This window comes from Bos indicus x Bos taurus, chromosome 15, assembly GCF_003369695.1.
Source record: "Bos indicus x Bos taurus breed Angus x Brahman F1 hybrid chromosome 15, Bos_hybrid_MaternalHap_v2.0, whole genome shotgun sequence".
In the NCBI taxonomy this organism is placed as follows: Eukaryota; Metazoa; Chordata; class Mammalia; order Artiodactyla; family Bovidae; genus Bos; species Bos indicus x Bos taurus.
Window position 1 is genome coordinate 61,590,231 of NC_040090.1, and position 24,273 is coordinate 61,614,503.

General features: G+C 47.8%; 1 long non-coding RNA gene across 5 annotated transcripts in view; it reads right to left on the bottom strand.

Annotated features, from left to right (window-relative positions):
• The window catches only part of LOC113905847, a 197,571-nt gene that overhangs the window by 122,703 nt on the left and 50,595 nt on the right, over positions 1-24,273 (bottom strand). Inside the window, exons 1-3 of one of the 5 annotated variants that reach the window (XR_003514742.1) lie at positions 12,937-13,560; positions 8,078-8,211; positions 764-897 (exon numbers count right to left, since the gene is read on the bottom strand). The exons of 1 other annotated variant lie outside the window; for it this stretch is intronic. This is a non-coding gene — a long non-coding RNA (uncharacterized LOC113905847). Of the gene's footprint in view, positions 1-763; positions 898-8,077; positions 8,212-12,936; positions 13,561-24,273 lie in introns of those variants that run through there. 3 more of the 5 variants (XR_003514740.1, XR_003514745.1, XR_003514743.1) reach the window with 3 other exon arrangements.

A 24,273-nucleotide genomic window follows, 5' to 3' on the forward strand; every position in this document is an offset into this window, starting at 1 on the left:
TATCACAGAGCAAGATATAAAACTCAGACCACAAGGGAGCTCCTCACAGTGCCTACTGTGACATACACCTCACTCAGGCCTGAATCAGTACATACACTCACAAGAAGTTTTCCACCTGCTCTGTAATTTAAAGCTCACAACAACCATCCTAGTAGGCATCATTTTCCCACTTTTACAGATGTGAAAACAGAGGCTCATCCAGAACTACATAGCCAGGAAGCGGGGGGCAGAGGCAGATCTCCAAGCCAGGAATTTCTGGCGTAGAAGTTTGATCATACCACACCACACCATTTCCCTAATTCAAACAGAGAAGGTAGAAGGAAAGAGAGGAAGAGATTAATTTTATAATTTATGAAAGTCTTAGTACAGATGCTTCCTCTTTTACAAAAACAGTAATAATAAGGCAATGCACCCACCTAATCCCCTTGGGCTGGCACCTCATTATTCCTCTCTCAAACATTCACAGAGTGGGTATAGGGCTCCTTTTTCTCCAACATAATTGGTTCTGAGACCTTCCTAGGAAGTGCCCTGGTCCCTGGGGCCTGATTAGCCAGGACCAATCAATGAGCCTTCAGGCTTCTTTGTTTCTTCAGTATTCTGGGCTAACCTTTCTCTTGCCAGGAATTAAGCTTAGATGGAGTCATTGATTTACTCTAAAGAGTTTAAATTCCAATGCATTGCTGCTTCCCAGAGTCTTGAGGGAACAATACTTAAAAGAATGCATCTCTGGTAGTGGAATTTTAGACACCAACAAGGGATTTACCTTTAATGCCAGCCACCCCTTAAAAAAATTCTTCACATCACAGCATACTGAGACAGGGGTTCTTCATCGTACACCCAGGGCCCTTGGCTCATCTCCGTGTCCCTTGAACTCAATGTCTTGCACTCCTGCAAATCCTGCGGAGAGAGACTCAACCAGGGTGTAACCAGACTGGTCAAACCCCAGCTCCCAGACTCCTGGAGACATCGAGCCGCTGCTGGGGGCACCTCGCGGCTGCTTCCGTGGTTCCTTCCCCGCCAGCCCCGAGGTCAGCCCCGCCAGTCTTGGCGCCCCCGTCCCCAGCCACTTGAGGGTCTCCGAGCCGCCTGAGTCTCCGCGACCCCCGCTGGGCCTGGAGGTTCGGAGACGGCGGGCGGGCTGATGCTGCCACCTCTCGGCCACCTTCTCTCGAAGCTGCGCTCAGCCCTCTCCCTCTCCCTCTCCCACCTGGCAGCCCGCCCCAAAACCCTCCCCAGGCGTCTGGGCCGGGGAAGGCCATGATCACTGGGCCTGGGAGGGGAATGACCTTCCCCGCAGGGGCGGCTTCCTTTCAGACCACCCCAGCTGCTCACCGGGAACGGATGTGCGAATGAGCGCGGCCAGCAACCACCTCCCCCACGGTTCTGGGGCTGGTGCCCACGCCCTTTCCCCACCTGGAGATCAAAACTGCCCCCTCGTTTCCCTGGGCCACAGCCTGGCCGAAAAACCACCAGATTCACCCCCTAAAGCTGGGCCCTCCTGGCTGTCTAAAAGAAAGCGGGTGGGAGCACAGGTTTTTAAACTTAGATTCCCCCTTCAGACCCACTGAATTCCAATCTCCAGGAAGGAGAACAGGAAACTATTTTTGCAAAGTTCTCCAGTGATCCAAGTGGTGAGGCAGGCTGGGGACTCACCCAGTTAGAAAATCTACCTGACCTTTCCCCAGTACCTGCTAGCGTGCACACTCACTCACTGACAAGCTGTCAAGAGACAAGCACCCAGTATCAGGCGCAGGGCTTGAAAAGAAAGGGTTTGATTGAGGGCACCCTCACATCAAATGCAAAAGGCAAAATGGTTGTCTGAGGAGACTTACAAATAGCTGAGAAAAGAAGAAAAGCGAAAGGCAAAGGAGAAAAGGAAAGATATATCTATCTGAATGCAGAGTTCCAAAAAATAGCAAGGAGAGAAAAAGTCTTTTTAAGTGAACAATGTAAAGAAATAGAGGAAAACAATAAAATGGAAAAGACTAGAGATCTCTTCAAGAAATTAGAGATATCAAGGGAACATTTCATGCAAAGATAGGCACAATAAGGGACAGAAACAGTATGGACTTAACAAAAGCAGACGATACTAAGTGGTGGCAAGAATACACAGAAGAACTATACAAAAAGATCTTCATGACCCAGATAACCACCGTGGTGAGATCACTCACCTAGAGGGAGACATCCTGGAATGCGAAGTCAAAGAAGTTATTACTACAGACAAAGCTAGTGGAGGTGATGGAATTCCAGCTGAGCTATTTCAAATCCTAAAAGATGATGCTGTGAAAGTGCTGCATTCAGTTCAGTTCAGTCACTCAGTCGTGTCTGAATCTTCACAACCTCATGGACTGCAGCACTCCAGGCCTCCCTGTCCATCACCAACTGCTGGAGTTTACTCAAACTCATGTCCGTTGAGTCGGTGATGCCATCCAACCATCTCATCCTCTGTCATCCCATTCTCTGCCTTCAGTCTTTCCCAGCATCAGGGTCTTTTCCAATGAGTCAGTTCTTCACATCAGGTGGCCAAAGTATTGGAGTTTCAGCTTCAGCATCAGTCCTTCCAATGAATATTCAGGACTGATCTCCTTTAGAATGGACTGGTTGGGTCTCCTTGCAGTCCAAGGGACTCTCAAGAGTCTTCTCCAACACCAGAGTTCAAAAGCATCAATGCTTTGGTGCTCAGCTTTCTTTATAGTCCAACTCTCACATCCATACATGACTACTGGAAAAAACCATAGCTTTCACTAGATGGACCTTTGTTGACAAAGTAATATCTCTGCTTCTTAATATGCTTAGGTTGCTCATAACTTTTCTTCCAAGGTGGTGGTTTAGTTGCTAAGTCTTATCTGACTCTTGCGATCCCATGGGCTATAGCCTGTCAGGCTCCTCTGTCCATGGGATTCTCCAGGCAAAAATACTGGAGTGTGTTGCCATTTCCTTCTTCAGGGGATCTTCTCGACCCAGCAATCGAACCCGGGTCTCCTGCATTGCAGGCAGATGATTTACCAACTGAGCTATTTAATTTCATGGCTGCAGTCACCATCTGCAGTGATTTTGGAGCCCCAAAAAATAGAGTCTGTCACTATTTCCACTATTTCCCCATTTTTTGCCATGAAATGATGGGACCAGATGCCATGATCTTAGTTTTCTGAATGTTGAGTTTTAAGCCAACTTTTCACTCTCTTCTTTCAGTTTCATTAAGAGGCTCTTTAGTTCTTCTTTGCTTTCTGCCATAAGGATTGTGCCATCCTCATATCTGAGGTTATTGATATTTCTCCCAGCAATCTTGATTCCAGCTTGTGCTTCTTCCAGCCTGGGCATTTTGCATGATGTACTCTGCATATAAGCTAAATAAGCAGGGTGACAATATACAGCCTTGACGTACTCCTTTTCCTATTTGGAACCAGTCTGTTGTTCCATGTCCAGTTCTAACTGTTGCTTCCTGACCTGCATATAGATTTCTCAAATGGACTGGAATGGGTGAATTTAACTCAGATGACCATTATATCTACTACTGTGGACAAGAATCCCTTAGAAGAAATGGAGTAGCCATCATAGTCAACAAAAGAGTCTGAAATGCAGTACTTGGATGCAATCTCAAAAATGACAGAATGATCTCTGTTCGTTTTCAAGGCAAACCATTCAATATCACAGTAATCCAAGCCCCAACCAGTAATGCTGAAGAAGCTGAAGTTGAACGGTTCTATGAAGACCTACAAGACCTTCCAGAACTAACACCCAAAAAAGATGTCTTTTTCATTACAGGGGACTGGAATGCAAAAGTAGGAAGTCAAGAAACACCTGGAGTAACAGGTAAATTTGGCTTTGGAGTACAGAATGAAGCAGAGCAAAGGCTAATAGAGTTTTTCCAAGAGAACGCACTGGTCATAGCAAACACCTTCTTCCAACAACACAAGAGAAGACTCTACACATGGACATCACCAGATGGTCAACACCGAAATCAGATTGATTATACTCTTTGCAGCCAAAGATGGAGAAGCTCTATACAGTCAGCAAAAACTAGACTGGGAGCTGACTGTGGCTCAGATCATGAACTTCCTATTGCCAAATTCAGACTGAAATTGAAGAAAGTAGGGAAAACCACTAGACCATTCAGGTATGACCTAAATCAAATCCCTTATAATTATATAGCTGCACTCAGTATGCCAGCAAATTTGGAAAACTCAGCAGTGGCCACAGGACTGGAAAGGTCAGTTTTCATTCCAAACCCAAAGAAAGGCAATGCCAAAGAATGTTCAAACTATCACACAATTGCACTCACTTCATATGTTAGTAAAATAATGCTCAAAATTCTCCAAGATAGGCTTCAATAGTATGTGAACTGAGAACTTCCAAATGTACAAGCTGGATTTAGAAAAGGCAGAGGAACCAGAGATCAAATTGCCAACATCTGTTGGATCATCAAAAAAGCTAGAGAATTCCACAAAAATGTCTTCTTCTGCTTCATTGACTACATTAAAGCCTTTGACAGTGTAGATCACAACAAACTGTGGAAAATTCTTAAAGAGATGGGAGTACCAGACCGCTTTACCTGCCTCCTGAGAAACCTATATGCAGATCAAGAAGCAACACATAGAACCAGACATGGAACAATGGACTGGATCCAAATTGGGAAAGGAGTACATCAAAGCTATATATTGTCACCCTGCCAATTTAACTTATATGCAGAGTTCGGTTCAGTTCAGTCGCTCAGTCGTGTCCGACTCTTTGCGACCCCATGAATCGCAGCACGCCAGGCCTCCCTGTCTATCACCAACTCCTGGAGTTCACCCAGACTCACATCCATCGAGTCAGTGATGCCATCCAGCCATCTCATCCTCTGTCGTCCCCTTCTCCTCCTGCCCCCAACCCCTCCCAGCATCAGAGTCTTTTCCAATGAGTCAACTCTTCGCATGAGGTGGCCAAAGTACTGGAGTTTCAGCTTTAGCATCATTCCTTCTAAAGAAATCCCAGGGCTGATCTCCTTCAGAATGGACTGGTTGGATCTCCTTGCAGTCCAAGGGACTCTCAAGAGTCTTCTCCAACACCACACTTCAAAAGTATCAATTCTTTGGCGCTCAGCCTTCTTCACAGTCCAACTCTCACATCCATACATGACCACAGGAAAAACCATAGCCTTGACTAGACGAACCTTTGTTGGCAAAGTAATGTCTCTGCTTTTGAATATGCTATCTAGGTTGGTCATAACTTTCCTTCCAAGGGGTAAGCGTCTTTTAATTTCATGGCTGCAGTCACCATCTGCAGTGATTTGGGAGCCCAAAAAATAAAGTCTGACACTGTTTCCACTGTTTCCCCATCTATCTGCCATGAAGTGATGGGACCGGATGCCATGATCCTCGTTTTCTGAATGTTGAGCTTTAAGCCAGCTTTTTCACTCTCCTCTTTCACTTTCATCAAGAGGCTTTTTAGTTTCTCTTCACTTTCTGCCATGAGGGTGGTGTCATCTGCATATCTGAGGTGATTGATATTTCTCCCAGCAATCTTGATTCCAGCTTGTGTTTCTTCCAGTCCAGCGTTTCTCATGATGTACTCTGCATATAAGTTAAATAAATAGGATGACAATATACAACCTTGGCGTATGCCTATTCCTATTTGGAACCAGTCTGTTGTTCCATGTCCAGTTCTAACTGTTGCTTCCTGACCTGCATATAGGTTTCTCAAGAGGCAGGTCAGGTGGTCTGGTATCTCCATCTCTTTCAGAATTTTCCACAGTTTGTTGTGATCCACACAGTCAAAGGCTTTGGCATAGTCAGTAAATCAGAAATAGATGTTTTTCTGGAACTCTCTTGCTTTATCCATGATCCAGCGGATGTTGGCAATTTGATCTCTGGTTCCTCTGCCTTTTCTAAAGCCAGCTTGAACATCAGGAAGTTCACGGTTCACATATTGCTGAAGCCTGGCTTGGAGAATTTTGAGCATTACTTTACTAGCGTGTGAGATGAGTGCAATTGTGCGGTAGTTTGAGCATTCTTTGGCATTGCCTTTCTTTGGGATTGGAATGAAAATGGACCTTTTCCAGTCCTGTGGCCACTGCTGAGTTTTCCAGATTTGTTGGCATAATGAGTGCAGCACTTTCACAGCATCCTGGGCTGGATGAAGCACAAGCTGTAATCAAGATTGCCGGGAGAAATATCAATAATCTCAGATATTCAGATACCACCCATAGGGCAGAAAATGAAGAGGAATTAAAGTGCCTCTTGATGAAGGTGAAAGAGAAGAGTGAAAAAGATGGCTTAAAATTCAACATTAAAAAACGAAGATCATGGCATCCAGTCTCATCACTTCATGGCAGATAGATGGGAAAACAATGGAGAAACAGTGACAGACTTTATTTTCTTGGGCTCCAAAGTCACTATGGATAATGACTGCAGCCATGAAAGTAAAAGATGCTTGCTCCTTGGAAGAAAAGTTATGACCAACCTAAACAGCATATTCAAGAGCAGAGACATTACTTTGCCTACAAAGGTGCAAATAGTCAAAGCTACGATTTTTTCCAGTAGTCATGTATGGATATGAGAGCTGGAGAATAAAAAAGGCGGAGCACCAAAGAACTGATGCTTTTGAACTGTAGTGTTGGAGAAGACTCTTGAGAGTCCATTGGACAGCAAGGAGATCCAACCAGTCAATCCTAAAGGAGATCAACCCTGAATATTCATTGGAAGGACTGATGCTAAAGCTGAAGCTCCAATACTTTGGCCACCTGATTTGAAGAGCTGACTCATTGGAAAAGACCCTGATGCTGGGAAAGACTGAAGGCCAGAGAAGGAGGGGACAACAGAGGATGAGATGGTTGGATGGTATCACTAACTCAATGCACTTGAGTTTGAGCAAACTCTGGGAGATAATGGAGGACAGGGAAACCTGGTGTTCTGCAGTCCATGGGGTCACAAAGAGTCAGATACAACTTAGCGACTGAACAACAGCCTCACCTAGCCCAGGGGTGGGCTTCTCTGGGCTAGGTATCAACTGGGCTAGCTATCAACAACCTTCTCTGTTGATAGTGCTCTCAGAGGCTCAGTAATTTTTTTCACAGCCCTCTGAGGCCAAAACAAATACCCAAGGATTCTTTTCATGAAGTATTTAGGCTGGTACAAAAATAATTGAGGTCTTGCACTGTTGAACTTTGCTGTTTGGTATTGGAATACATTCTTAAATAAATGTGGTTGCATTATACATCATTTTAATGCATATTGCTTGGTTTATTTTTTTTTGCTAATGACATTACTTGCTGTTTATTTTATATTTGTTTTAGACTAGGGAAGTGATGTTAGACAAAAAGCAAATTCAAGCAATTTTCTTATTTGAGTTCAAAATGGGTCATAAAGCAACAGAGATAACTCAAAATATCAACAATGCAGTTGGCCCAGGAACTGCTAATGAACATACAGTGCAGTGGTGGTTCAAGAAGTTTTGCCAAGGAGACAAGAGCTTTAAGATGAAGAGCACAGTGGCTGGCCATTGGAAGCTGACAACGATAGTTGAGAGCCATTATTGAAGCTGATCCTCTTACAACTACACAAGAAGTTGCCAAAGAACTCAACGTCAACCATTCTATGATCATTCAGCATTTGAAACAAATTGGAAAGGTGAAAAAGCTGACCGAAAAATTTTAAAAATCATCATTCTGAAGTGTCCTCTTCTTTTATTCTATACAACAATAATGAACCATTTCTCGATCAGATTGTGACAAGCAATGAAAAGTGGATTTTATAAGACAACCAGTGATGACCAGCTCAGTGATTGGATGGAGAAGAAGCTCCAAAGCATGTCCCAAAGCCAAACTTGCACCAAAAAAAGGTCAGGGTCATTGTTTGGTGGTCTGCTGCCTGTCTGATCCACTACAGCTTTCTGAATCCTAGCGAAATCATTACATGTGAAAAGTATGCTCAGCAAATTGATGAGATGTACCAAAAAGTCTAATGCTGGTAGCCAACATTGGTCAACAGGAAGGGCCCAATTCTTCTCCATGATAACACGCAAGTGCACATCACATAACCAATGCTTCAAAAGTTGAATGAATTGAACTATGAAGTTTTGCCTCATTTGCTATATTTACCTGACCACTCGCCAACTGACTATCATGTCTTCAGGCATCTTGACAACTTTTTGTGGGAAAACGCTTCCACAACCAGCAAGAGGCAGCAAATGCTTTCTAAGAGTCCATGGGATCCCCAAGCGTGGGTTTTTATGCTGTAAGAATAAACAAACTTATTTGTCTTTTAAAAAAAACGTGTTGATTATAATGGTTCCTATTTTGATTGACAAAGATGTGTTTGAGCCTAGTTATAATGATTTAAAACTCACAGTCCAAAATCACTATTACTTTTTCACCAACCTAACAGTTAGGACCAGGAATTCCCTGGCAGTCCAGTGGCTAGGACTCAGCACTCTCACCGCTGGGACCTGGGGTTCAATCTCTGGTGGATGAACTGGGACCCTACAAGTGCAGACAAAATAAATAAATAAGGTAGGTAGGCCCAAACAGTGTAATAAGTTTTTATGTCCTTAAAGCTCAACATTCAGAAAACAAAGATCATGGCATCTGGTCCCATCACTTCACGGGAAATAGATGGGGAAACAGTGGAAACAGTGTCAGACTTTATTTTGGGGGGCTCCAAAATCACTGCAGATGGTGACTGCAACCATGAAATTAAAAGACACTTACTCCTTGGAAGGAAAGTTATGACCAACCTAGATAGCATATTCAAAAGCAGAGACATTACTTTGCCAACAAAGGTCCGTCTAGTCAAGGCTATGGTTTTTCCTGTGGTCATGTGTGGATGTGAGAGTTGGACTGTGAAGAAAGCTGAGCGCCGAAGAATTGATGCTTTTGAACTGTGGTGTTGGAGAAGACTCTTGAGAGTCCCTTGGACTGCAAGGAGATCCAACCAGTCCATTCTGAAGGAGATCAGCCCTGGGATTTCTTTGGAAGGAATGATGCTAAAGCTGAAACTCCAGTACTTTGGCCACCTCATGCAAAGTGTTGACTCATTGGAAAAGACTCTGATGCTGGGGCATCAGAGGAGGCAGGAGGAGAAGGGGACGACAGAGCATGAGATGGCTGGATGGCATCACTGACTAATGGACGTGAGTCTAAGTGAACTCCGGCAGTTGGTGATGGACAGGGAGGCCTGGCGTGCTGCAATTCATGGGGTCACAAAGAGTTGGACATGACTGAGCGACTGAACTGAACTGAACTGAATAACTGAGTAGCTGTTCAAAAAAATAATACAGGAACTTTCCTGGTGGTCCAGTGGCTAAGACTTTGCCCAACCACCCCCCGACCCCGCCCCAGTGCAGGGGGCCTGGATTCCATCCCTGGTCGGGGAACTAGATCCCACGTGCCATAAGGGAGACTGAAGCAAGAAAGAGAGAAGATCCTGCATGCCACAACTAAGACCAGGGCAGTCAAACAAATACATATTAAAAGAGGAAAGAATGCATACAAATTGGGAAAGAATGATATTTTTGTTTCATCCTTAAATAACCACAACCACTTACTAGTGGCACGTGTGTGGTATGCCGGTGGGGCAGGGCACAGCCTCTCAAAACCTGGAATCTGATTAGACACTGCCACCCTCATTTCCTGTTCTCCGTTAGTTTTCCCACGGTGCTTGCTTTTTATCACAGCAACTAGTGAAAAGCCAGCTTCACAAAGCGACGCCATCAAAAAGCACGGAGGGAAGTCTCATGATGAAACTGCAAACTATCCTGGGCCAGTCAGTAGTCTGCATGGAGTCCAACAGATGCTGAGGGTTCTAAACACCCAACTTCCCACAGAGCCCTGTGAGTTCCCTGCGGGCCTCCAGACACCCCGGCGCAGCATGTGTGAGAGGGTCTGGACTCTGCTCCTTCTCACCAGCTCCTCCCACAGCGCACGCCCCAGGGTCCACAGTGCTGAAACTACAAGGACCTTGTTTCTTCCCTTACATGGGCCAGGCGCTTACCCTCAGCACATGTCTCGCCTCCATGCTGTTTTCTCTGCCTTGAATGCTCTTCCTTCCACAGGTCCTGGCAAGGTAGATGCCCTCTCAGTCTTCAGGTCTCAGTTCAAATATCACTGAACAACCCAAAGACTCCTCGGGCCTCCTATTAAATTGCTCTCTGCTATTTATGTGAGCCTCTTTTCTAGTCTTTGTAGCTCTTATCACAATCTGAGTTTATCCTGTTTATTTATTTAAAGGTTCCCTTACTTATTTTCTAGCTTCCCCATAAGTACATGAGCTCTGTGAGGGTTTTATTCATTACTGTTTTCCCAGAACAATGCTTAACAATAAGCAGAAAAATGGTGAGTGTTAGTCACTCAGTAATGTCCGACTCTTGTGTGACCCCATGGACTGTAGCCTGCCAGGCTCCTCTGTCCATGGAATTCTCCAGGAAAGAATACTGGAGTGGTTTGCCATTTCCTTCTCCATGGGATCTTCCCAACCCAGGAATCAAATCTGGGTCTCCTACATTGCAGGCAGATTCTTTACCATCTGAGCCACCAGGGAAGCCCAACAAAAAGCAATCAGTAACTGTTTACTGAATGAATGAAACCACCTCACCCTGCTGGGAGAGATAAAGGCATGAAGAATGTGCTTTACCTGTGTTGTCTCTTTTGATCTTCATAAGAGCTATTTAAAAATAAATATGATGAACCCCACTTTATAGATGATAAAATCAAGATTCAGAGAAACTAAGTGTTCGAGGCTACACAGCTAATGTGTCAGAGCAAAGACTCAAATTCAGGGTCAGCTGACTCCAGGGCTGCTTTTCCTAAAATCACATGCCTCCATGGACTTCCCCTTATCTGCCCAGAAGAGCTAAGGCCAGAGGCAATCAGGAAAAGGAATCCGGGGGATTATCCTTAGAGTCCTTAGAAGAGAAACCGGCTCAGGTTGGAGTTTGCCAGCCCCTGTCTCCAGTAGAGACCGCCACGGGTGTCTCTCCCTGGGAAGGTCCTGCCTCCCCGATCCTCCTGCCAGTGCTGCCCTCAGGGACACCTGGGCAGCCTTCTCTCTGCCTGGCCCATGTTCCGTTGTCAACTCAATGACTCGTGTAACTGGTGGCTGCCTCTAACTACCAGGTTCCTGTTGATCACCCTGACAGTCGGGGGGCCAACACACACTCTGCAGTTGAGGGTTTGATGGGCACCGACTGTGCACTCTGCACCGCACTGGGTGCTCTGGGAGCCCGCCTTTCACACAGTCCGTGAGTGAAGCAAGGTCTATCAGTACACACTCATCTGCACTCCCTGCGGGGCGTTTTAGGTTGTGTTCCTCCCCTCACCAAGGAACCGTGAGGGCACTCACAGGTCAGACACTGGGTGGCTGGACATTGAGTTTGAGACCCTCATATAAAGGAGATTAAAATCGGGTCTGTAAAAGCAAGAGATCTGTGTTTTGTCCTTCTCTCTTCCTCACATGCCTCGCTGTCAACATGTTCCTATTAGACAGGGTGGTTCACGCAGGACAACAATTCACCTCTCCTCTCCTCTCCTTTACACTCCCCTTTGCCTGGCCTAGCCAGCTCCTGCTTCTTTTTTCAGGCTCAGTCCCCTTGGTCCCTCCTCCAGGAGCCCTCTCAAGCCCCCACTAGGCCAGGTACCTCTCCTCTGTGCTCAAAAGCAAGCCACATGTGAGTGGATCCTGGTCCTGACCACGTGCGTGTACGTGCTCAGCCGCTAAGTGGTGTCCAACTCTGCAACCCCATGGACTGTGACCTGCCAGGCTCCTCTGTCCATGGGATCTCCCAGGCAAGAACACTGGAGTGGGTTGCCATTTCCTCCTCCAGGGGATCTTCCCGACCCAGGGGCTGAACCTGCATCTCCTGCGTCTCCTGCATCAGCAAGCAGACTCTTTACCACTGAGCCACCTGGGAAGTCCCAGAACGGGGTCCTTTCACTGCACTGTAATTACCCGTGTGCAGTCTGTCTCCCCCCTCAAATTGAACACTTATTCACTGTTGTATCTCTAACCCTTAGCACCATGCCTGGCACAGAGTAGGAGTTTAGGAGTAAATATTTGTGATGGACGAGTTACTGAATTCCCAGATGTTCTGACCCTTGGTTGGGAAGATCTGATCACCCCAGTTCTAGTCTCTTTGCTGACAGCATTTGTAGGATCTTAGAAAAGACCCCAGAGGTCATCCAGCCCAGCACACAAGCACCTGCACCCTGAGGTCCCTGCACTGGAAGGGCGGCCCTCGGAAACCACAAACAGCAAGGGAATGGCACCCTGGGAAAGGCTTGGCCAAGGCTCCTGTCAGTTCGTAAGGCTCTGAGCCTGCATCCCTGACTGTTGATGACCAACTCTGTAATCTTCTACCCTGGGTCAGGGAGCACGGACCGCCCCGCCCCTCCCCCCCCCCCCCCCCCCATGCAGGAGGTCATTGTGATAACTCCCTCTTGGGCTTGCGGCATTACCTCCACCCACAGCAGCCATCCCTGACAGCAAAAACAGCCTGCCAGAAAAACCCTCGGAAAAACAATTAACACAAGACTGGGTAAAATGAAAGCAGAGGGCTTCTCTGGTGCTCTCTTGCCGACGCTAGAGACATGCCTTCAATTCCTGATCCGGGAAGATCCCACGTGCCTTGGAGCAACTAAGCCCAAGCACCACAACTATTGAGACTGTGCTCTAGCACCCGGGAGGCCTCAAATACCCAGCCCAGATGCCCTAGGGCCCGTGCTTCACAGCAAGAGAAGCCACTGCAATGAGAAGCCTGCGCCCGGCAAATCAAGAGTGCCTCCCCCCACCCCCACAACCCCACCCCACCCCTGCGCCCCCCGCCCCCCTACCCCCCACTCTCCCACCCCCCACCACCACCCCACGCCTCCACCACTAGAGAAAAGCTCTGGCAAGAAAGCCCAGCACCACCAAAAATAAATAAATAAACTTATTGTTTTTTTAAAAAGAGAGAGAAAACAGAAACCTGTAAGAACAAAGGAGATGGCTCCTAGCAGCAAAGTTTGCAATGGCCTGCCTGGAAGCCAGCCCCTGGAGACCTGCAAATCCAGCTTCGGTCTTCAGGATCTGCCCCTCGGCTACGTTTCTGACCTGCAGACCCCCGCTCCGCATTTCATCTTGAGCCGGCCTGGTGTAGGAGCCCGCAGGGCCCGCCTGAGGCCAGGGATGGGAGAAAACACCACCATTCAGGAGAACCGCAGACCGTCTCCCTGCTGCCCGCGGAGAAACAGCGGCTTCCCTGCCTCGGGACTCGAAGAGTCAGGAAGAGAAGAAACATTGAGGAAACATGAGGTGACCAGCTGTCTGCTGACCGGGCATGCTCGTGGGGAGAAATGAGAGACAGAGACAGAGCAGGCGAGAGGAGGAAACAAACAGACGCAGACTGGAAAGCAGAAGTCAAGAACTTAAAAGAGAATGTTTTAAAGGGATGAGTTTTCAGGATCAGTGAGATTCCCGGGAGCAGGATCTCTCCTCCTGAGAGCTGGGAGTGGAACATGAAAGCATAACCAGAATGTTCCCGGCCTCATCCCTGGAAGCTGCAAAGCCAGAGCACATTCCCTTTCAGTTCCCAAACTGTGATCCCCTGAGGCAGAGATTCCATGCCCCCAGCAACCCACCTGTCAGTGCATTCACAGCTCCGCCTCGAAGTCCAGCGCCCCTAGGGCGCCCCGGGAGCTCGTGGATCTGCGGGAACAGCAGGCCTCCACCGGGGCGCCACTCCACTGGCCTCTGGGAAAGGGCCTGGCTCAGAACCCTGCTTCCCAACCCTTACCCTGGGGTCCACCGCACAGCGCGCCGCAGACCAGCTACGTTCATCACGGCTCTCCCTGAGGCCTGGAAGTACAGCAGGACATAGGTAAGGCGCCTTATCCACCTGCCTCCCATCTCCCTCCCGCCCACCCAACTTCACAGGGCCAGTGTTTTCACCTCCCATCCACCACCAGAAACATGCCAGGCACCTCCACTCTGGAGTCTGAGTCCAGGAGATGCTGCCTTACCCCAATCTAAGGCCTCCTCCCAAAACCACTCTTTGCCCTGGACAGTCCCCTTTCACACCCCATCCCTTCCAGGGCACACCACTCCCCGCCACCCTGTAATCCAGATAGGCTGGGGCAAGGCCATCTTATGTCAGACCACAGTACATTTCCCAACACCTGGCTGATTCTTAAAATAACCTCAGATTTGAGGGAGGGTGTTTCAGAAGCTCAGCTCAGCTTCTTTATAGTCTCCTGAAAGTTAAAGTTCAGATCCCCCCAAAGTTCCCTCCCTCATGTATATACCAGTGAATTTCCTCCTCAAAATTTTCAATTGAAAATTTGCAAATCACCAGGGAAATGCAAATCAAAACCATGACGACTTATCATTTCATACCTATTAGAATGACTATTAGCAAAAAGACAGGAAACATGTGCTGTAAGGATGTGGCAAAAAGGGAAACTGGTGTACTGTTGGGGGGAATGTAAATTGGTGCAGTCGTTATGGAAAACAGTATGGAGGTTCTGTTAAAATTAAAAGACGCTTGCTCCTTGGAAGAAAAGCTATGGCAAATCTAGACAGCATATTAAAAAGCAGAGGCGTTACTTTGCCAACAAAGGGCCAAATAGTCAAAGCTGTATGGATGTGAGAGTTAGACCATAAAGAAAATTGAGCACCAAAGAATTGATGCTTTTAAACTGTGGCATTGGAGAAGACTCTTGAGAGTCCCTTGGACTGCAAGGAAATCCAACTAGTCAATCCTAAAGAAGATCAGTCCTGAATGTTCATTGGAAGGACAGATGCTGAAGCTGAAACTCCAATACTTTGGCCAAAGGGCCCTCATGCTGGGAAAGATTGAAAGCAGGAGGAGAAGGGGACAACAGGGGATGAGATGGTTGGATGGCATCACCGACTGAATGGACATGAGTTTGAGCAAGCTCTGGGAGTTGGTGATGGACAGGGAAGCCTGGCATGATGTAGTCCATGGGGTCACAAAGAGTCGGACACGACTGAGCGACTGAACTAAACTGAACTGATAGAGGTTCTAGAACTACTGTATGATCCAGCAATCCCACTTTTGGAGATACATACAGAGAAAACAAAATCACTGCTTCAGAAAGACATCTGTGCCTCTATGTTCATTGCAGTATTATGTACAATATCTAAGATATGGAAATAAACTGTGTCCATTGACAGAGCGATGGCACCCCACTCCAGTACTCTTGCCTGGAAAATTCATGGACGGAGGAGCCTGGTGGGCTGCAGTCCACGGGGTCGCTAGGAGTCTGACACGACTGAGCGACTTCACTTTCACTTTTCTCTTTCATGCATTGGAGAAGGCAATGGCACCCTACTCCAGTGCTCTTGCCTGGAGAATCCCAGGGATGGTGGAGCCTGGTGGGCTTCCGTCTATGGGGTCGCACAGAGTCGGACACGACTGAATCGACTTAGCAGCAGCAGCAGCATTGACAGATAAGGAAAATTTGTTTATATATATGCATATATATGGAGAAGGAAATGGCAACCCACTCCAGCGTTCTTGCCTGGAGAATCCCAGTGACGGGGGAGCCTGGTGGGCTGCTGTCTATGGGGTTGCACAGAGTCGAACACGACTGAAGTGATCAAATCAGACTCTTTGTGACCCCGTGGACTGTAGCACACCAGGCTCCTCTGTTCATGAAATTCTCCAGGCAAGAATACTGGAGTGGGTTGCCATTTTCTACTCCAGGGGATCTTCCCAACCCAGGGATCAAACCCACGTCTCCTTCATTAGCAGGTGGATTCTTTACCACTGAGCCACCAGGCAAGCTGAAATAAAGTCACATCAGTTCAGTCATTCAGTGGTGTCCAACTCTTTGCGACCCCTTGGACTGCAGCATGCCGGGACTCTCTGTCCATCATCAACTCCCAGAGTTTGCTCAAACTCCTGTCTGTCGAGTCAGTGATGCCATCCAACCATCTCATCCTCTGCCACCCCCTTCTCCTGCTGCCTTCAATCTTTCCCAGCATCAGGGTCTTTTCCAGTGAATCATTTCTTCACATCAGGTGGCCAAAGTATTGGAGTTTCAGCTTCAGCATCAGTCCTTCCAATGAATATTCAGGACTGATTTCCTTTAGGACTGACTGGTTTGATCTCCTGGCAGTCCAAGGGATTCTCAAGAGTCTTCTCCAACACCACAGTTCAAAAGCATCAATTCTTTGGTGCTCAGCTTTCTTTATGGTCCAACTCTCACATCCATACATCACTACGAAGAGAAAGACAAATACTGTGTGATCTCACTTATATGTGGAATCTAAAAATAAATAAATAAATGGACATGCAGGCACACAAAATAAGTCATAGACACAGAGAACAGTTTGATGGTCGCCTGAAGTTATGGGAGGAGGGGGCTGGAATGGGTGAAGATGGCCAAAAGGTAGAAACTTCCAAATTTCCAGTTATAAGATAAATAAATGCAGGAGATGTACTGTAAAAAGGAAGAAAGTGTGTCCATGTCCATCCCAGACTCCCTAACTCTCCCTTCCTCTCATCCTCCGCCCTGGCAACCATAAGTTTGTTCTCTATGCCTGTAAGTCTCCTTCTGTTTTGTAAGTTCATTTGTAACATTTCTTTTCAGATTCCACATACAAGGGATGTCAAATGATATTTCCCCTTCTCTGTCAACTTACTTCACTCAGTATGACAGTCTCTAGGGCTATCCATGTTGCTGCAAATGGCACTATTTCATTCCTTTTAATGGTTGAGTAATAATCCGTTGTATACACATGTACCACCTTCTTCATCCATTCCTCTGCCTACAGACATTTAGGTTGCTTCCGTGCCTTGGCTATTGTAAACCGTGCTGTAATGAATACTGGACATGTACACACTGCTATGTTTAAAATGGATAACCAGCAAGGACCTTAGCACATGGAACTCTGCTCAGTGTCATGTGGCAGGCTGGATGGGAGTGGAGTTTGGGGGAGAATGGATACATGTACATCCATCAGTATATGTATGGCTGAGTCCCTTTGCTGCTCACCTGAAACTATCACAACATTGTAAATCAGCTATACCCCAATACAAAATATGTTTAAAAAAAAAAAAAAAGAAGAAGAAGAAGAAGGGAAGAAGGGAGAATAGAAAGGATAAAACAACACGTGTTGCCCACCATCCAGTTCTACCTACAATACACCCAGAAAGGAATTCAGGGTAAAGATCAGGAATGAGGTACTCTGTGCCCTGAGAAAACAAGCAGAACAGGCCCTCAGATAGTGAGATAGTTTCAGAAGGAAATTTCATGAATCCGGAATCTTGCATCTTCCCACACTTAGAAAAACACTAAAATTAGTTACTGAGATACCTGTGCCTGGTGACCAACAGTAACCTTCTACCAAGATGTGTGCTTGACGGCATGTAACCCTTCTCCAAAATCACATATCTGCTGACCTTCTCAGCCCCATCCTGTCTGGAGCAGCTCCTCAGAGTCTGTCTCCCCATCTGTGAAAGTGAAAAAGTGAACTGAAAGTGTTAGTCATGTCCAACTCTTTGCGGCCCCATGGACTGTAGCCCGCCAGGCTCCTCTGTCCATGGCATTCTCCAGGCCAGAATACTGGAGTGAGTTGCCATTCTCTCCTTCAGGGGATCTTCCCCACCCAGGGATTGAACCTGGGTCTCTGACATTGCAGGTAGTTTCCTTGTCGATCCATCAGGGAAGCCCCATCTCCCCAGTCCTAGGCCTCAGTAAGTTCCTACAGAAACTCGAACCTCACTGTGCATTTTTATTTCAGTCAACAAATGGAAGGGAGAGAGAGAGGGTGAGAGAGGGAGAGAGGGAGGGAGGGAAAGAGGAAGACAAAGAAAGGAAGAAAGAAAGAAAGAAGATAAGGTTACTTTGTGCTCTTTGGCCTCATCAAGCGGGAGTCCACATGGTCTGGCTTTGCAAAGTTCTCTCTAGCCCACCTCCAGCCACTCTGCTGCATTCAAACCTTCCCTTCTCCCACTCATTTCCATCCACTTCCAGGCCTTGGTACAGCTGCGTCTTCTGCCTGGCATATTCTTCTTTGCAGTTCTTACTCATCCTCAAAACTCAGTCCAAACACTGCTGCCTCTAGGGAATGTTCTTAGACTTAAAACATCCAACCGAGCTTCCCCTGCTCCGTGCTCCCTCTCACATGCGTGCCCCATTCATAGAAAGTGCCAAAAACACTTCTTGAATGGAAGAGTGATTGAAGGAAGATGCCGGGAATAAATTCCCTTGAGGGCTACTGTGGAGACACTCCCTGGTCACTAAAATCTTTCTCCTTTTATTAGAGGACTAGAACTGTAGTTGGACACTGGCTACAGGAAAGGAATACTTTACCCAATGCCCCTTGCTTCCAGGGGACTAAATTCTCACCATTGGAAAAACGAGCAAAAGTGATGTGTATCACTTAAAATACATCCATGTGTAGACTTCCCTGGCAGTCCAGTGGCTGAGACTCCAAGCTTCCAACTCAGGGGACACGGGTTCAATCCCTGGTCAGGGAACTAGGGGATTCCACAGGCCACGTGGTGTGGTCAAAAAAAAAGACACATCCCACATGCTTCTTTCTGGAACCCAGAAGTGCCTGCAAACCAGCTTAGGCAGCAGTCCTAATGCTCTGGGGATGGTGCTGGCTTCCTGACTGCCCTGGTGGGATAAACACACTCATCTATTCACCGTAGCCTGTTGAATGAGAGAGAAATAAACTACGATGTTCTTTAAGCCACTGTGTTCTTGGGGGTTTTTCTTACAATGGCTTTTCATTTCATCCTAACTAATAACAGCAGGCTGTTTCCTGACATGAGTCTCACCTGATTCCAGCTCACAATAGTGATCATGTCCTCTAAGGATCAATTTCATATAATGCGATGGTTAAGAGCAGGTACTGCTGCTGCTAAGTCACTTCAGTCGTGTCCAACTCTGTGTGGCCCCATAAACGGCAGCCCACCAGGCTCCCCCGTCCCTGGGATTCTCCAGGCAAGAACACTGGAGTGGGTTGCCATTTCCTTCTCCAATGCATGAAAGTGAGAAGCGAAAGTGAAGTCGCTCAGTCGTGTCCGACTCTTCGCAACCCCAAGGACTGCAGCCCACCAGACTCCTCCGTCCATGGGATTTTCCAGGCAAGAGTACTGGAGTGGGGTGCCATTGCCTTCTCCGTAAGAGCAGGTACTGGGCAGGGCTAAATGCCTCCCCTGCACTACAATGGCCTGTCTCTTCTAATAGGTGACCCATCCCTTCCCTGTCCCTTCCCAGCACGCAGAGGATCCAGTAGGAACCAGCACACACTCAGTAGCAACACTCCCCGGTGAGTGGTCCTGAGCAAGTCACTGGCCCCTGGGCTCCTTTGCCGACCTACTCTGTGTTAAAGGGCTGGACTAGATCAGCGCTCCTTAACTTTGGCTTGCCGTAGAATCACTCAGGGAGCTTTAGAGAACTGAGACACTGAGTCGATGCCAGACCAGTTAAAACCACCTATCTGTGGGTATAGAACTTCCAACTTGGAACTAAATCCGATTTTTCAGGTTGACTTTGTCATACTCCTAGCGACCCCATGGACTGCAGCCTACCAGGCTCCTCCACCCATGGGATTTTCCAGGCAAGAGTACTGGAGTGGGGTGCCATTGCCTTCTCCATTGTCATATCCTGGAGGCATATCATTCGGCTCACAGTCCAGTCCAGCACAGCCTCCAGTGGGGATTTGGGTCTTAACACCCCAACACCTGGGACGTAAGTAATACATAGTAAGTACATGCTCATTTTTCTTTCTGAGGGGTTGCTGTAGTCTTGGATAAAATTCTATATTTCCTGCAGTTAATTTCAGAATATGTGAATGAAACTTTCTAAGGAGGGGATAAAACTAAACTCAGTTGCTTATTCCTATGGGGAGGTGATGGGGGGGGGCGCGGGTGGAGGGCTTCCCAGGTGGCGCTAGTGGTAAAGAACCTGCCTGCCAATGCAGGAGATGCAAGAGACTTGCGTTGGATCCTGGGTCGGGAAGATCCCCTGGAGGAGAGCACGGCAACCCACTCCAGTATTCTTGCCTGGGGAATGCCCTGGACAGAGGAGCCTTGGCAGGCTACAGTCCATACAGTCCATAGCCCAAAGAGTCTGACACGACAGAGATGACTTAGCACACACTCCTATGGGCTTTCCAAGAGATTAGTGCAGCAGGAGGGGCATGAGCTGTGGAGTCATTCAGGCCTGGGTTTGAATCCCAGCTCTACCCCTGCCTCATCGTGAGGCTTGAGCGAGTGACACTGGCCCCGCCTGTAACCACCATGCCGCTTCAGTTACAAAGGGCAGAGCATCTCTTGGAGCGATGAAAATACACGGCTTGCAGCAGCCCTGGTGGAACCCCTCAGCCCAGTTTCCTTAGCTGTAAAACGAGGCTCATCACAGATACAACAGATTTGATGCAAAAATATGAACAATGTATATGAAACAGCAGAGCACCTAGCATATAGAAAATGTTCAATAACTGCTTATCTGCTCCCACTCCCCGCCCCCAGTATTTTCTATATGGCAAATCCATGCACTTGTGTCTGCTGAACAGGCAGGACCCCTGTTGCATCACCACGTGAGATCCTTGCGAGGATGCTGTAGAGGCCCGGCTGGCTGAGATGCATGTGGTACTCAGCGTGGCCCCCGCAGGCAGCGCAGACAGCGGGGCCAGTGCCGGACACACGGCTCCTTGTTATCAAATGAAGCAGGTCCACTGCTCGCCACTTACAAAATCAACAAATGTTGAAATTCACGAAAATGTTGGTAGCAAAGGAAAGGTGACTGTAAGCAGAATGCCAGCAGTCTGGGGAGATAGTGGACTTAACGCCCCCCCCCCCAAAACCAGCTCCGAAGACTCTGATTAAATCCTGAGAGCTCCTTTCACCCCGTGGTCCTCACGGGTTTGTTTGGTCTCTACAGCAGTTTTCTGAAGGATGTCAGTGAAGGATCTTGAGAAAGAGGTGCCTGTTTTGAAATGCAAACAAACTTGCTCTATCAATTAGCAGCTGACTGCCAGCCCCACTGCCTGTCTCCTCTGCCCCAGTGTGACACGGTCCCTCATCAGCCAATTAATCTGCTCACAAGGAAAGTCCTGGTTATTTCCACCTTAGGATCACACAGGCTATTCTTTGTGCTCCTCAACACTGACCACACAGAGAGGATGGGACACACAACAGGACAAATGGAGTAGATGAATCCCACCAAGAGGGGACAAGCTTCCCGATGGGAGAGCCCTGCAGTGTGGCATGCCCACATGCCCTTCTGGAAGAAACTGCCTGGCCTTGGGCCCTTCTGCAAAGACATTCTCAGGCACTTCTATTTTGTATCACACCCTCCTCTGCCCAGATGATTGCAACGGGAAGCAGAGCCCCAAGTGGCCAATTCACTGGCTGGTCAGAGATTTTTGATGTACCCCCTTTTTAGTATCCCCTAAAAAGGTGGTGGCATCAATTAGACTTCTGTCTCAAGAAACAGAACTAGAAAATGCCAAGGAAATAAGTCAGTTGGTAGTAAGCGCTGAGGCTGGAATTTCACAAAGTGGAGGGATGGGAGAGATGCCAGTGGGACCACAACGAGCTTGGAGTAAACCAAAATTATGAATAAGCAGAAGCTAGGATGTAGAGAAAAGGCAAGGACAAATTCAAGCAAGCAGAAAATGGAGAGGAGACAAGTCACCTTATCGGGGAGAACTAGACAGGGCAAAATCCCGGGAAATTCTGCCCTGGTATGACCTTAGGTCCAAAAAGCAGGCTCTGTGGACATCGTTTCTCCTCTGATGCTCCCCTGTCCTTTTAACATTTTCTCCAACTTCCCTTCAACTGGTATAAAGGAGTCTGTTCACTGCAACTAAAGGGACTCAACTAAACCACTTAGCAAGTAGAGACCAACAGAGAAAATCATCAAAGGAGCCAATTAATAAGGAAGCCACGTAAAAGAGGAACAGCTGTTCTGGAGTTTCTGGGGATAATATCCATTTTAGCGTATGTATGAGAGTAGTGTTAGTCACTCAGTCATGTCTAACTCTCTGCAGCCCCACGGACTGTGGCCCGCCAGGCTCCTCTGTCCATGGGATTCTCCAGGCAAGAATACTGGAGTGGGTAGCCACTCCCTTCTCCAGAGGATCTTCCCGACCCTCAGGGATCAAATCCAGGTCTCTGTCTGGGCCACCAAGGCATATAACATTTTGCAAAGTTTGGCTTCAGGAAATTATGAGAAACCCAGAAACTGAAGCCAAGTTCACTCTCTCTCTCTCTGTCTCTCTGTTCGTCTCTCCCACATCCCCTCCCTCCCTCTTTCTTTCTCTCTTTCTCCCTCTCTGTCTCTCTCTCTCACCAGTCACCACTGCAAAATCAGTTCATTTTAGTCAGAAAGTCAGATGGGGTCTTTGCAGTCTACAGCTTTCCCACCCACAGATCAGTGGATCTTCTTAACCTTGTAAGGGAATCTTCATGGACCAAACAGCGAAGAAAGCATCATGAGATACACCTGGTAGCCACTAGAGGGAGATACTTCCTTGTGAAACATACCTTTCAATTCAGTTCAGTTCAGTCGCTCAGTCATGTCGGACCGACTCTTTGAGACCCCATGGACTGCAGCATGCCAGGCCTCCCTGTCCATCACCAACTCTGGGACTTTACTCAAACTCACGTCCATTGAGTCAGTGATGCCATCCAACCATCTCATCCTCTGTCGTCCCCTTCTCCTCTGGCCTTCAATCTTTCCCAGCATCAGGGTCTTTTCAAACGAGTCAATTCTTTGCATCAGGTGGCCAAAGTATTGGAGTTTCAGCTTCAGTATCAGTCCTTCCAATGAATATTCAGGACTGATTTCCTTTAGGAGGGACTGGTTGGGTCTCCTTGCAGTCCAAGGGACTCTCAAGAGTCTTCTCCAACACCACAGTTCAAAAGCATCAATCCTCGGCTTTCTTTATAGTCCGACTCTCACATCCATACATGACCACTGGAGAAACCATATCTTAGCTGCCTCCCAGGGGCCATGCTTGTATGTGTGCTAAGTCGCTTCAGTCATGTCTCTTTGTGACCCTATGAACTGTAGCCCACCAGGCTCCTCTGTCCATGGGACTCTTCAGGCAAGAACACTGGAGTGGGTTGCCGTTTCCTCCTCCAGGGGCTCTTTCCCAACCCAGGGATCGGACCTGTGTCTCTTACATCTCCTGCACTGGCAGGTGGGTTCTTTACCACCAGTGCCACCAGATGTGAGGAAACCCATTCCCCATCTTCCTCTTTAAGAGATGTCAGTAGGCACCACCTTCTCAGGAGCTAAATGGTCTGTCTCTCCTCCTTGGTCAGGACAAGCCCGTGTTTTACAAAGTCTGTGTGATAATCCCGAGTTCCTGCAGAGTGAAAAACAAAACATGCTGGGCACAGCAGAGGAGGTTGAATGAGGGAGCCAGGGAAAGAAAAGTCTACTGCTGCCCCCAGACAGCTGAGGGGAGATGGGAAGGGGCTCACCTACTCGGTGCTGCAGATGAAACTTCTGGCCGAGAGCTACAGGAGAAACTTAGATGCTCGATACCAGAAGGGCTCCCTCCCTGAAGACAAAGCTGTGCAAATGCAGGTGGTTCTGGGCAGGGAGCTAACCCAGCTGACCTTGACTGTCTCTGGAGGCAGTGTAGAGGGGCCACGTGTACTGTGCAGAGGGTTGGTCTCATGGCCTCTGAGTACACAGGAAGGAAAAAATGACTTGACTGTCCCCTGCACCCCCCTGCCCTCTGAGTGGCTATCTGCCTGTCATCACCACATGCCCTCAGTGGGCGTGGCTGCTGGGGAGAAGCCATCCCACTGAGGTTTTCAGAGCCATTCCTTAGAGCACGGCCACGGTGGACTAAGACTACCTACTGGGTCAGGATAGCACACCGAATCCAGCTCTGCTGCACCGTGCTGCCCCAGACACATCGCAAAATATAAAAAGGGAAAAACCAAAAGACCCAGTTGGACTGAAAAAACTTATACTAAATCTCTTGGGATGAGAAGTGAACACAGCTGAAGCTCTCGGCTCCTGGGTTTTAGGTCTGGAAGCTGGCAGCGTCAGGGGCTCAACTCTAACAACAGCAGCAAAAGAAGGACTTACAGTGCTCCGCTGCTTAGTCAACTTTGGGTGGGGTCACCCGTAATCCAGAAAGGAAGCTGAAAAACCTGCGGCCCAGTGCAGCCCAGGGTGACAGCTTCCTAGGAAGCTGTGGGCCCAGCAAGCTGGAGGACCAAGCCTTTCTTCCGGGAACCAAGAGAGCCTACCGTGCCATCCCACCTCAACCACCAGCCCGCAGCATAAGGCCTGTTCCCAGACCAGAGCTTCAGGGG